The following is a 13934-nucleotide window of genomic DNA, read 5'->3' on the forward strand; positions in this document are numbered from 1 at the left end:
TGACCATGGCATTCTGGATAACTGCAAATATGCATTAACTGTTGTAGCATAAACCATTACGCAGGAGATTAAGGACAGAGCACATTACTTTGAAAGTAGGAATGGGCAGGAAATCACATAGAAAGCTGCAACTAATAGAGTCACAGGCAAACGTCATTCCACTCATGAGAAAGCTTACCCTTTGGTGAAAACACACTTTATCTGAGTTTACTAAAATTCTGCCAGAAATGTGTAATCATCCACTGAATGCAGATACACACAATTTCAAATTTTCTTCGGTGTTCAGAGCTTCTTGGCATCCTAGTTTTGATTCAAGCCCATTCCTAATTGATTATATTATAATGAAGGGTACAGGAAGGGAGCAGGAAGAAGAAGAAAGCTCAAAATCGCCTTCCAGGCATAAAATGTGTTTTGCTTTACAGTTAATGAAACTTTTTTATTATTCAAATTACACCTTAGTATCGTGGTTGGATTTACTCTGGAATGAGGTTATCACACACATATGTCCCATTGGTCTGCATCTCAGCAGCCGGGGTGGGTTTATTTTGGCAGGCTGGAAACAATGTCAGTGGTTCCCTTTTTATTCAAAACAGCATTTGGCACACTTGCAGAGTGCTTAATGGTTTGTGTTCAGAGAAAAGGAACTTGTCACAAGTTGGAAAAATATTTTTTTAATCTTAGATATGTAGCTGTAGATTTATATGTACATATATACACATACTGTCTATATGTATATGTACTTATATAAACAAGCTATATATGTGTGTGTGTATGTATGTACACATATACATGTTCATTTCAGAAGCTGTTGAACTTCTAAATTTACCTCTTTCTTTTCTTAAGACTAAAATTGCTTTCTCCAACACTCAACCCCAGTCAGACTTCCCCTCTTTTCATCTCCCAGTGAACAGCAGTAAGAACCAATGCTAACAAACTGCAGTTGTGGATGTTTTTGAAAGGCAGCTCCAGTGTAGCAGTTACTTGCCAAGGAGATTTTAGCAATGTCTCATTTTAGTTACTGAGTAGACTTAACAGCAGCTTTTGCCAGATGAATCATAATTGAAACTCAAGAGCTTTGGTTTGGTCCTACTAGGCTTGTAGAAGTTCAAATATCCATCTGGGGACCACTGAAACCACAGGAAGGTTTGCTGTTGACTTTGTCTGTTGGTTTCAGAATTTGCATCAAGTCCCCAAAATGTTTGGGCTCCTCCTTTCCCTCTTGGCCCCATAAGACCTCCATCTTTAGCATGACACCATCACAAACCCAGAACCCATTACAGAAGTGCAGTTACACCATAAACCAGAGTTCAACCATTCAGGTTGAACTCTACTGTTTAGTACTTTTTAGTAGATGAGTTTCTAAAGCCTTCACCATTTCCAGCTGCAGCTGAAAGTGTGTTTGTTAGGTGCACCCCGGCTCCTGCTGCCTGAAGTTGTTCACATGCAGAAGTGCCTCTTCACAGACAGCTCTTAGCCCAGACAGAATGCAAACAGATCAGCACAGCATGGCTTGCTCTCATGGGGTATTCCAGATGGGAATGCCATTGGGATTTTTTCCAGTTTACTATAAATGTCATTAATGGAAAACAATATTCGAAATTCAGTTAAAAACATCAGGCTGAAATTAATTAAAAGTAGAGTACTTTTGTTAGATTAAATTCAAGACATACTTTTCAGGCTTCACAATCTTCAGATGGTTTTATTGCATTCTCCTTAATCTCATAATTCTTTCCCTTTTACTTACTTGATGTAATACTAATTTTTATACTCTCTATGTCTAATAGTGGTGAATTCATTCTTTGAAATTTGATCTTGTCATATTATATTTAAATCCTTCAGAACAGCCAATAGACATGTCCTAAATAATTATTATAAAAAAACTTTCCTCTTCATATTTCAGTTTTCTCTTCCCAAACAACATCCCACAGACTTGCCTAGCTAACTTTCTAACACACAGAGTATAAAAACCATAGTTGTCAGAAATCTCTAATAGTATGATTATTTAAATTTGAATTAAATGAGCACTTATTTTTTAAGCTCTCTAGCAGTCATAAGTTTTCATTAGCTTAGTCCCTACTTTCTTTGAATCTCAACTTCTCTCTCCTTGAGAATGATTTACTAAGTCTATATTGCTTAAATAGACTGAGGCTGTGGGCTGCTGAATTAATCCAGCACTATTTTTAAGCCAGTATCATATGCAATATAATATTTTTCAGCCATTTGTAATTCATGATTCTTGCTGTGTTAATTAAAAAAAAAAAAAAAAAAAAAAAAAAAAAAAAAAAAAAAAAAAAAAAAAAAAAAAAAAAAGAAAGATATTTTTGTTCACATTTACTCTGTCAAACTTCATCCTAAACTTCAGGGAGAACAATCATATCTTTGCTTTCATTCATCAAGTTATTCCTGCCATTTTTCACTTTTGGACTATATTATTCTCACTTGGAATATAAATTTCAGGCAGAAATTTTTCATGTAGACTAAGGAATTACACAACAGATTGTAAAATATAGTTCCAAATCTAATCCAAATTGCTATGGCTTTTGCCTCTGCTTAATTACCTGTACTAAAAATGATTTATAAAGGAGTTTAATGCTGTATTTCAACAACTTCTTTCTGGAATTTCTACTCTCGTGCTGTGTTGTAAATTTATAGGTGATCTGCATTTAGCCTTCCTTGGAGGCTACTTGCTCAGTGCTGATGTGATGTTTAGTTTATTCTTTGTGCTTTCTAAACACAATAATTATGATCAATAGGAGGAAAATCCTGACAGCTTTTGAAAATTCTTTTGGTACTTTCTGGGAAATTATTTTTACACAAAAGTTGTGACTGCCTCTCTTCTTTTGTGTTAACTTTCTTCCATTTGTGTAGGTGTTAAAATTGTTTGTTGTGAAGCTGAGAAATCTGTCTGGGATTTTTTTTTAAACTGATGTTGTATTAAATCACCAAACGGGTTCCTTGTGAAGAAGAGAGAGTTCCATTTGATTTAATAAACAAGAATGTGTATGTGCAAAAACAGCACTGAAGCACTTGTATCCATGCAAGATGACTGAGCAAGGGACCAAGAGCAGACTAGGGAGTGATATCAGAGCTTTTGGATAATATATCCAGAGACCAGAAATGGGCATTTGATGGGGTCCCACCCCACACCTGTGGTCAAAGATACAGTGCACATAAACTGTTTTTTAGGAAGTGAGTTTCTTCGCATGGATAAATATCTTTAAAAAAGATTAATTTCACTTCATGTCTGTGAACAAGGAGATGCTATATTTATCGTCTTAACCTTACTATGTTCCATTCTTCTAAATAATGTTTACTGGATCCTCCCTACTGAAGTGGAACAATCAGCAGCAATCCTAGCTCTGAGCTAAGACATTGAGGAGAAAGACTCTTATACTCCAGTATCTTTGCTATATCCATGTAATAAACAAAAAACCCCATGTTCTAGGATAAATGTCATTTTAATAAAAAGTATCAGCGGGATACTTTATAAAGCATTGCTCTTTTCTAATCATGACTGGTGAAATTACCATATCTAACTCCCCATGAATGGCATTTTTAATCCAGGAGTACTCCAGTAATCTGCATGGGAATCTGCAATGTGGATACTGTTGTCATGATCTGGATCCAATCTTTTTTGTTGAATAATATAGAAAATTAATATATCCTAGACAAAAGGAGAAAATGTGGCACTACTACTTTACTTTGTGTGCTTGAGGACTGAAGTATCCATTTATTTGTTTTTTAATAACTGATCCATGGAGTGGTGGAGTTTTGAGTCTCAAATAACTCTTCTAATATTTTTCCTAACATCATGGCATTTCTGGCATGCCCGTGGTAAAATAAATCTTCCTTAGTTAGAGGAATCCTTTGAAAAACAATATTTGAATAGATTTTCTCTTGCTGAAGACAGCTGTCACTTTTGCTTCTCTTATCTCCTGGGTATCCAGGGTTGGAAAGGTCTTCTTTTGAATTTATTTTATCATTCTATATTTGTTGCTCATATGGTCGACATTTGCTGACTCTATGGCATATGTGTTATGCAAACCTCAGTGACCAGAGTGTTTTGAACAGCCATGAGCTGTAATTCCAAACATATTAAGAGATTAAAATAATTGCACTGTTTACTTTTACAAGCTTTCCACAACAAATATAGCCACCCACTTCTGTACTAAGAGAAAATGAAGTGGCGACAAGGTCTACACTATTTTCCAAGGTTAGCTGTGAAATGACTATCTTAAACTGCATAAATTCAAATAATGGCCTTGCTGCCCTTGCACACCCAAGCTTCCAGTAGGATTGGTTATTACATAAATAAATTCTTTATGATCTTCACCTACAGCTCTTTTTTTAATAACATTGTCAGGAACCACAGGAGTTTGAGTTGCTACAGCCTGTCAGAAAAGCCCATAAATACTTTAGTGATGCATGGTCAGGGCTCAAGGCCTTGTACCCACTCTTCTCTGTAATGTGCTGGACCAGATTTGGGCTTGGTTTTGATCCATGCCTTCACTAGACAGTGCTTAGGCGTGTCCAGAAGACCTTTTTCTTCAGGGGAATGTGGATGTGAGTAAGTGTCTCCCTTTCTTTGTTTATTTGGTACTTTGTTCTGTTTCTTTGCTTTTTGTGCAGAAGGTTTCTGTACCTTCATGCCAAAACAGTCTGCACCTGTAAGACCATTATCTTATTAAGACTATTACTGGTCATCTGCTGGACACAGGATAAGATACATGGAATACAGATCACAATCAATGAAAACCCATCAAATACAACCATGCCACTGACAAAGACCCACAGCATAGGAGAATGAAAAGATGGTGTCCAATGTCCCCAAAAAGTGGAAATGAATGGCTTCTGTTCCAAAATTCCTAGGCTGGAGCCCAGGGACGGTGCTGTTTAGGCAGAAGGAAGTCCACCGTCTGGAAATGCTGACTTTGACATTGCTGAATGTCTTTCTGGAAGTATGGAACAGGGAATAACTGCAAAAGGTCAGCAGGAACACAAAATGATGGCGAGTGCAATAGGACACAAGGTCTCCGTGGGCAGGGTGCCTCTGTGAGCCTCCAGACACAGCCAGGTCCTGGCAGCCCTAACCCTGCTCCTGCCTCGGCCATGAGGGCTGGATTAGGTCATTTTTCCTTTCAGTGGGCCCCACATTGATCCTCCCAGAGGTGATCTGTGGAGGATGAGTTCCTCCAGAAATGGGGGCATGTGAGCAATCAAGCTTATTTGGGAGAATAAGTCTGTAACCTTTTCAAGGACAGCAAAAGCCATGTATAAGGAAGAATAAAAGATGTAGAAGTCACTTACAAAGCAGAACAAGATGCAGAAGTCATCACGTATGAAGAAAAAGAAAATATGGCTCACAACTCTAGGATGTGAGAAACTGGATGAAAACCAGAAAAAGAACTGTGTAATCTGCTGTGTATGCTAGAACAATCAACCAATAAGAGCTAAAGAGCTAACACATGCTTTTAAGGTATTACCAATCATGAAGTAGTGCTTAACGTGTGACTAAAGCTAAAAACTGTATAAAAGAGACAATGTTTTTGCAATTAATGGCTCACTTTGATCATGTTAATCATGGAGTGATGTCCTATTCTTTTTCTTCTGCAGTGATCAATGTCTATTTAGACAAGCAGGCAACCACCTCAGACCTGTTGATGACAAAACACACTCATATCCTCCCCCAAATCATCACATCAGCTAGGCCCTGCCATTGCACACCCAGCTGGGGATTCTTTCATAAAACTTTTAGAAATTGGTTCTGCACATGGAAATCTTCAGAGCAGTATCACTCTGCCAGGGATCAAAACTGATGATCTGCTTTCAAAATCTCTAGTGTAAATATTGCGTTATCTAAATGTTCTTGAGGAGCCATGTTCCCCCTTCTTTGTTTTTTTGACAACATGCATTGAACATGAAGGCAACATAAAAGTAAAACAATACATGTGGTAAAGCAATAAACTCACACTGAGCAGAAATAAGACATAAGCAAAAAAATGCATGTAATCATTAGCACATGAGAAAAAGGTTAGTGATATAGAACAATGCATCATCAATTTCTTTGACTGGAGAAGCAACACTGAACAGCTGTACTGTCATGTTAAAAAAGAAGAATAAAATTACAGTGAATTGATTGATAAGAACATTGATAATGTTGTGATATTCAGACACCTGGATTTTGATTTTTAAAGCTTTTCAGTTCACCTTGAAGAATACAGGAAGAGTTGGCTTCTTTTCAAAGTGTAAACTGCTTATGAGAAGTATTCACTTAGAAAAAAGTTTAAAAGTCCCGAAACCAGAACAATGGCAATAAAAAAGTAAGCTAGAGTTCCTAGGACTTGGGCTGTGCTCTGGCAAGGTGGCTGCAGATAGGTAGGTAAAATGAAATAGAACAAAAGTTATTTCTGTGGCTGCTGGAAATGAGAAATGTCTCCACTTATCAGTAGCAATCTAGTCAACAATAAAGTGCACAAACAATAGCTCCTTTCCAACTGGGATCTCCATCACTATGATATAAAAAGCAAAATTATACCTTGATATAGATGCAAAAACCTTCTAGTAATGCATGTTTATCTGGCTGAGAGTTACACTCTGCATCTGGAGGAAGGTCTGGGGACTCTGGAGATTTGACTTCCAGAATATAAGAGCCAGGGCCATGGCAGGAATTTTGACTCCCATTCGCTTGGAAAGCAAGGCCCTGCAATAATTTGCATGTCGACACGAGGAAAAAAGCACAACTATGTCTGATATATGCATATATACTACCTTCATCTATTCATCACACTGGCCTCATGTCCACAGTGTCTATCTATAAATAAGTAAATATATATGTAAATACTCCATTATTCTGCATAAATAACAGTAAAGTAATACGTTGGTATAAAGCTTGGTACCTTTATTATCTCTTCTTATCTTAATTTATTCTGAAATTCTTATTAGAGTAAGAGTAAGCTTTGTCTTTTAACCATGAACTATCTAAGAAAAGTACAAAGTGCCTGACTCTTATTACAAATGAAGGAAAAAATCTCACAAGAAAAGCTTTTCCTGTGAGATTTCTAATAATTCCTTCTTACAGTAAGGTGGGCACTGTTCCAAACAACACATTCTTTTATATATATATATCTACACACATGTATAAATTTGAAGTACTTCAGCTTCTGCTAAAACCCCGAAATTACAGAGATTTGCAAGGGAGTGCATTCCTGTGACATATCATAACTCACAGGAGAAAAATATCTATGCTTTCCATGACCAAGTATGAAAAAATTGTGTGCATATTTCCAATAGTTTGAGAGATTGTGAAATGTATAAAAAAATGAGGGGGGAAAAGGAAAATGAAAAAAAAAAAGCTGGATTCAATCATTATAAATTCTGGACTTGTTTCTGTAATGTTCTCAAAACCACAAGGTTACAATTTCTGGCAAAGAAATCCTGGAGCTAGGAATATCCCTGGAAGCTGGAGGACCATAACTGCAAAGTGTCACTAAATCCTTCTCCTGCTCATACCGTGTCCTCCCTTGGCATGGCCACTGGTTGACATGTCAGAGACAGGACACAGGACCAGATGAACATTTGATCCTGACCCTGCATATTTGCTCTTAGATGAAACTCATAACCCAAATGACTCAAGGTTTGCGGAGGAATAACTTTGAATAAGATCTTCTCCAAATCGATGCCAGACATTTCATGGGCAGATATTCAAAATACCAAACAGTCCCCCAGGAACTTTCAGGAACATTCAGCTCTGAATTAAAGCACTAACCTGGTCACATTTTTGATATATCTTTGAGTAGAATATCAAATTATTTCTCCTTTCACCACAATTTTGCATCAACGCGTTCAACTGCAATACTTATCTCCTTGAAGTTATAACTGGGTTGATGCCATCCAGTAGAAATATGCTGTTTAGCTTCAGTCATGCTTGTAAAAGGTTGATGAAAGTTTCTGGCCTTAGTGTTAGGGAAGTATTCAAAAGGGAAGTGGTTTTTCAAGTATAAATAAATGCTGATTTAAAAGATATTGAGAAATCCAACAAAATTCAACTTATTTTTCTCTGTTTCTTGCATTATCCGTTTCTTGACTTTAAAAGAACACTCCAATTTCAGGTTTTGTCAGAATGTATTACAATTTTTCGAGGATTTCTGGTAAGAAGAGAAGGAATTAGGGTGTAAGAAGGAAGTAGTTACTTGTACTTTTTTAGTTACTTTCTTGACAGAGATTTGGGTAGTTTTTAAGTGGGTTACCATGCAAACTAAATGGGAGGATGTTAATAGAGATTTGCTTTATCTCAAAGGAAAAGTCATTTTAAAGAACGAGTGGTTTTCATAAAGGCAGAAATATGTTTTGAAGTCAGAACTATTAAAAGCATTACTGTGTAATTTGGTAAGAAAAGAACATGGTGCAAACACCACCCCAGTGGAAGAAGGCTCAAAGCTTCAGTAAATCAACAACTAGCAGCCATCACCAAGCAAAGGATCTAAATGTGATGAACATATAACTTATAACATCCAAATTAATGACATATGCAAAATGAAGTACATTTGTGAACCCCTTCCTGGCCCACGCCTGTGATTTGTTTGCAGGCTAATCAGCAAATTTCAGGAGCCAAGGGGCAGAGGGAAACCAGCTGACTACAAAAAAAGTAACCAATGGGACAAAACCCCCCTGCTTTTAGAAAACTGCCAAACTGCCCCACCCAAGTTCAAGAAAAGTGCTTGAATTTCTGATTAGGTTGCAGTGAATACTGAATATCCGGTTTTAGTCTCCAAAGGGTGCTGGGAATAACTCCAGAGCAGGCCTCAAAAGCTCATTGAAAGACACCTTATTAGCTATGTCTCTAAATATTCCTCATAATTTCCTTCATATTTAGTCACACTTTTGTCATTTCACAGTGCTTTCATCCCATAAACTGAGTTTTATGTCAAGATTTCTGTCTGTGTTATTGAGTGACAATCATCTTTTCAAGTTAAATCAGTTTCTGATCTCACTGCTAGAAAAAAGCATACTCTTAGACAGACCTGGGCTCCAAGTGAAACAACCATCTAGAATGCGGTGAGAAGAAATAATATTTCAGCAGAACAGAAATCATGTGTGGAAGCTTCAGGAACAGCCTCTAAATCTGACATATATACCCTTATTTCACCCTTCTCCCTAACATTGTTAATGAGACTTAGATTGGCTGGTGACAGTAAAAAATAAGGTAGTACTCGGGAGCTAAATCACACCATTCTTCATCATGGTGCTCTCCTCTAGAGAGGTCTGTTGCAGATTCAGAAGATGTCAAATCTGTTCCTTGGATGGTTCTGAGAATTTTCCCTTCATTTTGCAGTTGCTCTGTCACATCAGCTTTGATCTGTCCCATTTTTCCTGCTCATTGCGCACTGATGCAAACACTGGTTAACATCTGGCAATATTCTCCAAATCAATTCCTCAACCTACAGATGCTAGTAGTAGTAGTAGTAATAGTAAGAATAATGAAACATTTGTGTATATATTACTTCTGTTTCTAAAATACGCGAGGCTCTGTGCAAAAACAAATGACACCCAATCAAAATAAATAGGATAAAAACACAATAAATACACTGAATAAAATGTGAAGAGATTTGCAGGTGTTTGGACCCAAGGTCACCCAGACACATGTGTTTTAGCTCAGAGTAGATTGTAGCAGTCTGCATAGCCACTAATTGAGTTAATCTTATTGCAGCAGTTTCTCCAGTAAAATTCAGGCTCTCGCACAAGTATGTGTTTATTTTGTACACAAGCATGGACCTAGAAGTAAGCCAATTCGAGCAGCGTATGTTCAATACACCTGGTATTCATAGATCACAGTATCACAGAATATGCTGAGTTGGAAGAGATCCTCCAGGATTCTCAAGTCCAACCCCTGGCCCTGCACAGGACAAACACAAGAATCACACCACATGCCAGAGAGCACTGTCCAAATGCTCCTTGAACTCTGGAAGGCTTGCTGCTGTGACTGCTTCCCCTGGGAAGCCTTTTCTGTTGACAAAGTTTCATTCCCACTTCTATATTTAGGAGGAACAATAATAAGCCAAAGACAATTAAGCTGATTACATTAACTTTTGAACTGAGGTAGGATTCTCTGTGCTACTACTGATGTGTATCTATCTATATCTAATCTATCTATCTATTTATCTATCTATCTATCTATCTATCTATCTATCTATTTATCTCTATATCTCCTGGTATTCACACAAGTCTTGATATATCGATAAACCAACAAAATTGGTATAGAGGCATAATACAGGCATTCTGTAAATATCCACTGGCAGATCACTGCTGTTGTAGTAACAGTCCTCAGCAATCTGTTTATCTCTTTACGTCTCATACAGTCACTACCCAGTGTGTTGTCCCCTAAGCTGTGCAATCAACTTTCTTCCCTCAGTCACAGCTCAGTCTTGGTGATCATGTCAATAATGCTCTTTTGTAACATTATTTGGTAGATTTGTGTTTTCCTCTGCTGGTGTGATTAAATAAATCGTCTGCACTCAGATCTCAGCAGAATCCAGTGAGACTATATGTCGGAGTTACTGAGATGTATTTTTTTCAAATATCCACACTACAGGATTGTTCTTGCTTCAGCTCTTGAAGGGCAACCATCCAACTCACTTCTGAAAGAAACAATGATGAATAATCTACCAAATATCTTAAAGTCTCCTTTCTGCCTCTGTAGTTTTGCATGGATATTATCCATCCCGGGGAAATGTGCTGTTCCTCAACTTTATGACAGCCCGTTTTCATTTCAGATTGCATAGAGCTGTTTTCCTTGGCATGGGGAGTAACTGAATGAATCATCCCCATCATGCACAGCAGGGCTGTCTGGGACAGGGTGGTTGAATAAATCCCCCAAGTGCTCCCTCTTGCTTTTCCCTTCTTTCATCAAGACCTTACCATCTCTGGACTGACTGTGGCTTCGTAAGCTTGTCTCACATTTCCTTCATAAGTGTGTAGGTGGCATTTAACTCACCCTAATTTTAGCCACTCAAATGTCAGTAACTTTGCCTTAGCTCATCATCTGGTCTTCCTCTATAGTCAGCACAGAAACACTGGCAGCTTCAGCAGATTCATTGCACCTGAAAGGGTCCAAAACAGTTACATTATACATCTGGTTTTAATCCTATTATCTGCTTTGTACGTCAGGGCTTTTTGTCACTTCTTTTCATGTTCTTTATTTCATCACATCCAGGACTCTTGATTAACTCCTTTGTAGGATGAGCTGCAAATGCACTGAATTCTTGGAGACCTGGAGAGGTATTCAAGGCACAGTGAGATATACTGGTAAAAACCTTATTCATAGAACTTAATTCACGGATAGTCTTAATTCATAGAATCACAGAATCAGTTAGGATGGAAATACTTCTGGGATCTTCAAGTCCAACCTATGACTGAACACCATCTTGTCAACCAGACCATGGCACTGAGTGCCACATCCAGGCTTTCCTTAAACACCTCCAGGGATGGTAACTCCACTACCTCCCTGGGCAGCCCATTCTAACATCTAGTAACCCTTTCTGTGAAGTGTTTCTTTCTGATGTCCAACCTACGCTTCCCCTGGCACAGCTTGAAGTATAAAAGAGACAATGTTGTCGTCTTGACCTGTCACAGGTTGTTTGGGAAAAGGGCCCAACCCACATCTGACTACACCCTCCTGTGGACATTTGGTCTTGTGGAACCTCATGCTGTTTGTCTCAGTCCATCTATCCAGCTTGTCCAGGTCCTTCTACAGAGCCCTCCACCAGGACAACACTCTGACCTAACTTGGTATCACCCACAAATTTACTAATGGTAGACTCAATCCCCCCAACAAGATCATCAGTAAAGATATTAAACAGAACTGGACCCAACACTGATTCCTGTGGGACACCAGTGGTAACCTGATGCCAACTGGATGCAGCACCATTATAGCTGCACAGAAGTCTCTTCTTATGTCTCTTCTTTAATGTAAACTCCACATGATAGAAAATATATACTTTTTGTTACAATATTCATCTACCATCATGAGAATCTGCCACTTTTGGTGCAAAAATAACAGTAAATACAAGAAACACACAACAGAGTTGAACATCATGCTAATCAGTTGCCTTTTAGAAAACCAATGAAAGACTCATGGAAGTCACTGGACTGTCCATTTGAAGTCAGTAAGCTGTGAATGGTGCTTACAGGCAGCCAGTAGAAGGAATAAAATCTCTGCAGCTCAGTCCAGTGTCTTACTGATTTCTGAAGCAGAACTTGCCTTTGAGAAGCAGGGAACACCACAACCATAACAGCTGGATGTGCTCTTCAAATATTTTAATTAATGAGAGTTGAGAATTCAGTTTTGAAATGCAAAAACTGACTGTAAATTAGGACTGGAAAAAATCTGGATGAAATAATAAGAAAATAATAAAGCCTATTTTTTAACATTTCAAATGACATTGGAATGATAAAATTGATGGGTGGTTCCACAACTGTCTGAATGAGATTATCTCAGAGGTCATGTGTAGCTACTTTGAGGTTATGATGGAATATAATGAAGAAGATAACAGATAAACAAAAAATGTCATGTCATTAAAAAATCCTTTCTTTTTAAGCTTGTGTCCATTAATTTATGATTCAAGAAGTATTGACAGATAAATACAAACCTCTGAACCTTTCACATTTCAGAGTTCTAATCTGGATGGAAAGAAGCTGAGCCCCAGGAGCACAACAAAATTCTGGAAATGGTGAGACAGTAACAGGAATTCTGACTTCAGGTAATAAAGCTAGGCTTTTATGCCTCTCTGACAAATAAGGGGCAAGGCTCCCTCTCATACAGTCCAACACCCTGTGCTCATAAACTATATTAAAATAATATTTTATGACATGGGTCCTATAATGTAAACAAGAGTGCATTATTAATGTTTGACCAATTGAAAATGCAAAGAAGCCCAACCTCACTGAAGAACGTACCTAAAGTGATCTGCTTTCCTGTGGCAGGAAAGTGGCCTCTGTCCACCTCTCTAACACCTCTTTTAGAAAGGACTGGCATCAGATGAGACATTTCACAGTAGGCATAACTAGGTCAAACCCATTTTAATTTAGAGTAATTTTTCTGACCTACAGGAACAGATTTATGCATATTAGCAATTATTTACATTCTGGTTTAATGTATACTTGTTTGATATTGAATTTTCTGGTATTCTGCATTTTCTACAGCTGTAAATTTTGGCAGTAGTGCTTCCAGTCACATTTTCTCTCAGCAGTTGTGATGGATGCCTAGGGAAGAATTTAAAGACAGCATGGAAATGGAGGGCTGATTCTAAAAAGCATTCCTTTAAAACAATTGGTTAACCTCCAGGGTTCTTCTGTTTGCAGACTACTTGTGCAGGAGAAAATGTCTTCAAAATGATTAGCTCTTAATCAAGTTTTTAAAATTATTCTTTAGCAGGCTTTTGAACACATTTTCCTTCAAGGATATTTTACTGACTCTTTTGCCTTTTTGACTTTTAAACGTTTTAATCTTTGTCATAAAAGAGTATATAATCCTGCACACTGTGCCTCTCTGCATCTTTGGTCTCTCTGTAATGTTCAGTTTATTTTATCCTCTTAGACCCTTAATCCTGTTTTGGTTTAGACAAAACCTGTATCTAATTCTTCCTCTTCTAACAGATAGCCTAAAATGTGAATCCTGAAAAATGTGAACCACTCTACCCTGTGCAACCCTTGCAGTGTTAACATAAGCCTTTGCCTTTCCAAATTTCTGCCTGGTCATGTGGAGGTTAATTTATAGTTCTCAACCATCATGTGTGCTCTGGGCCTTGACTTTTCAGCAGCCCCAGCTGCTGGTGAGTGCTGTTGTCCTCTGATGATGCCTGGGTCCATTTGTGGAGTTATTGCTGTCTACACCAGACAAAAGCCTGCAAACACAAGCTTTTAACAACTTTTCCTTTGAT

At 37.8% G+C, this 13934-nt stretch overlaps 1 long non-coding RNA gene across 1 annotated transcript in view; it reads left to right on the plus strand.

Annotated features, from left to right (window-relative positions):
• Positions 1-2114: 2114 nt before the first annotated feature.
• Positions 2115-13934, plus strand: part of LOC136361985 (uncharacterized) — a 150646-nt gene continuing 138826 nt past the window's right edge. Inside the window, exon 1 of the long non-coding RNA XR_010743709.1 lies at positions 2115-2323. This is a non-coding gene — a long non-coding RNA (uncharacterized lncRNA). The remainder of the gene's footprint in view (positions 2324-13934) is intronic.

This window comes from Sylvia atricapilla, chromosome 5 (genome assembly GCF_009819655.1).
Source record: "Sylvia atricapilla isolate bSylAtr1 chromosome 5, bSylAtr1.pri, whole genome shotgun sequence".
Classification (NCBI taxonomy): Eukaryota; Metazoa; Chordata; class Aves; order Passeriformes; family Sylviidae; genus Sylvia; species Sylvia atricapilla.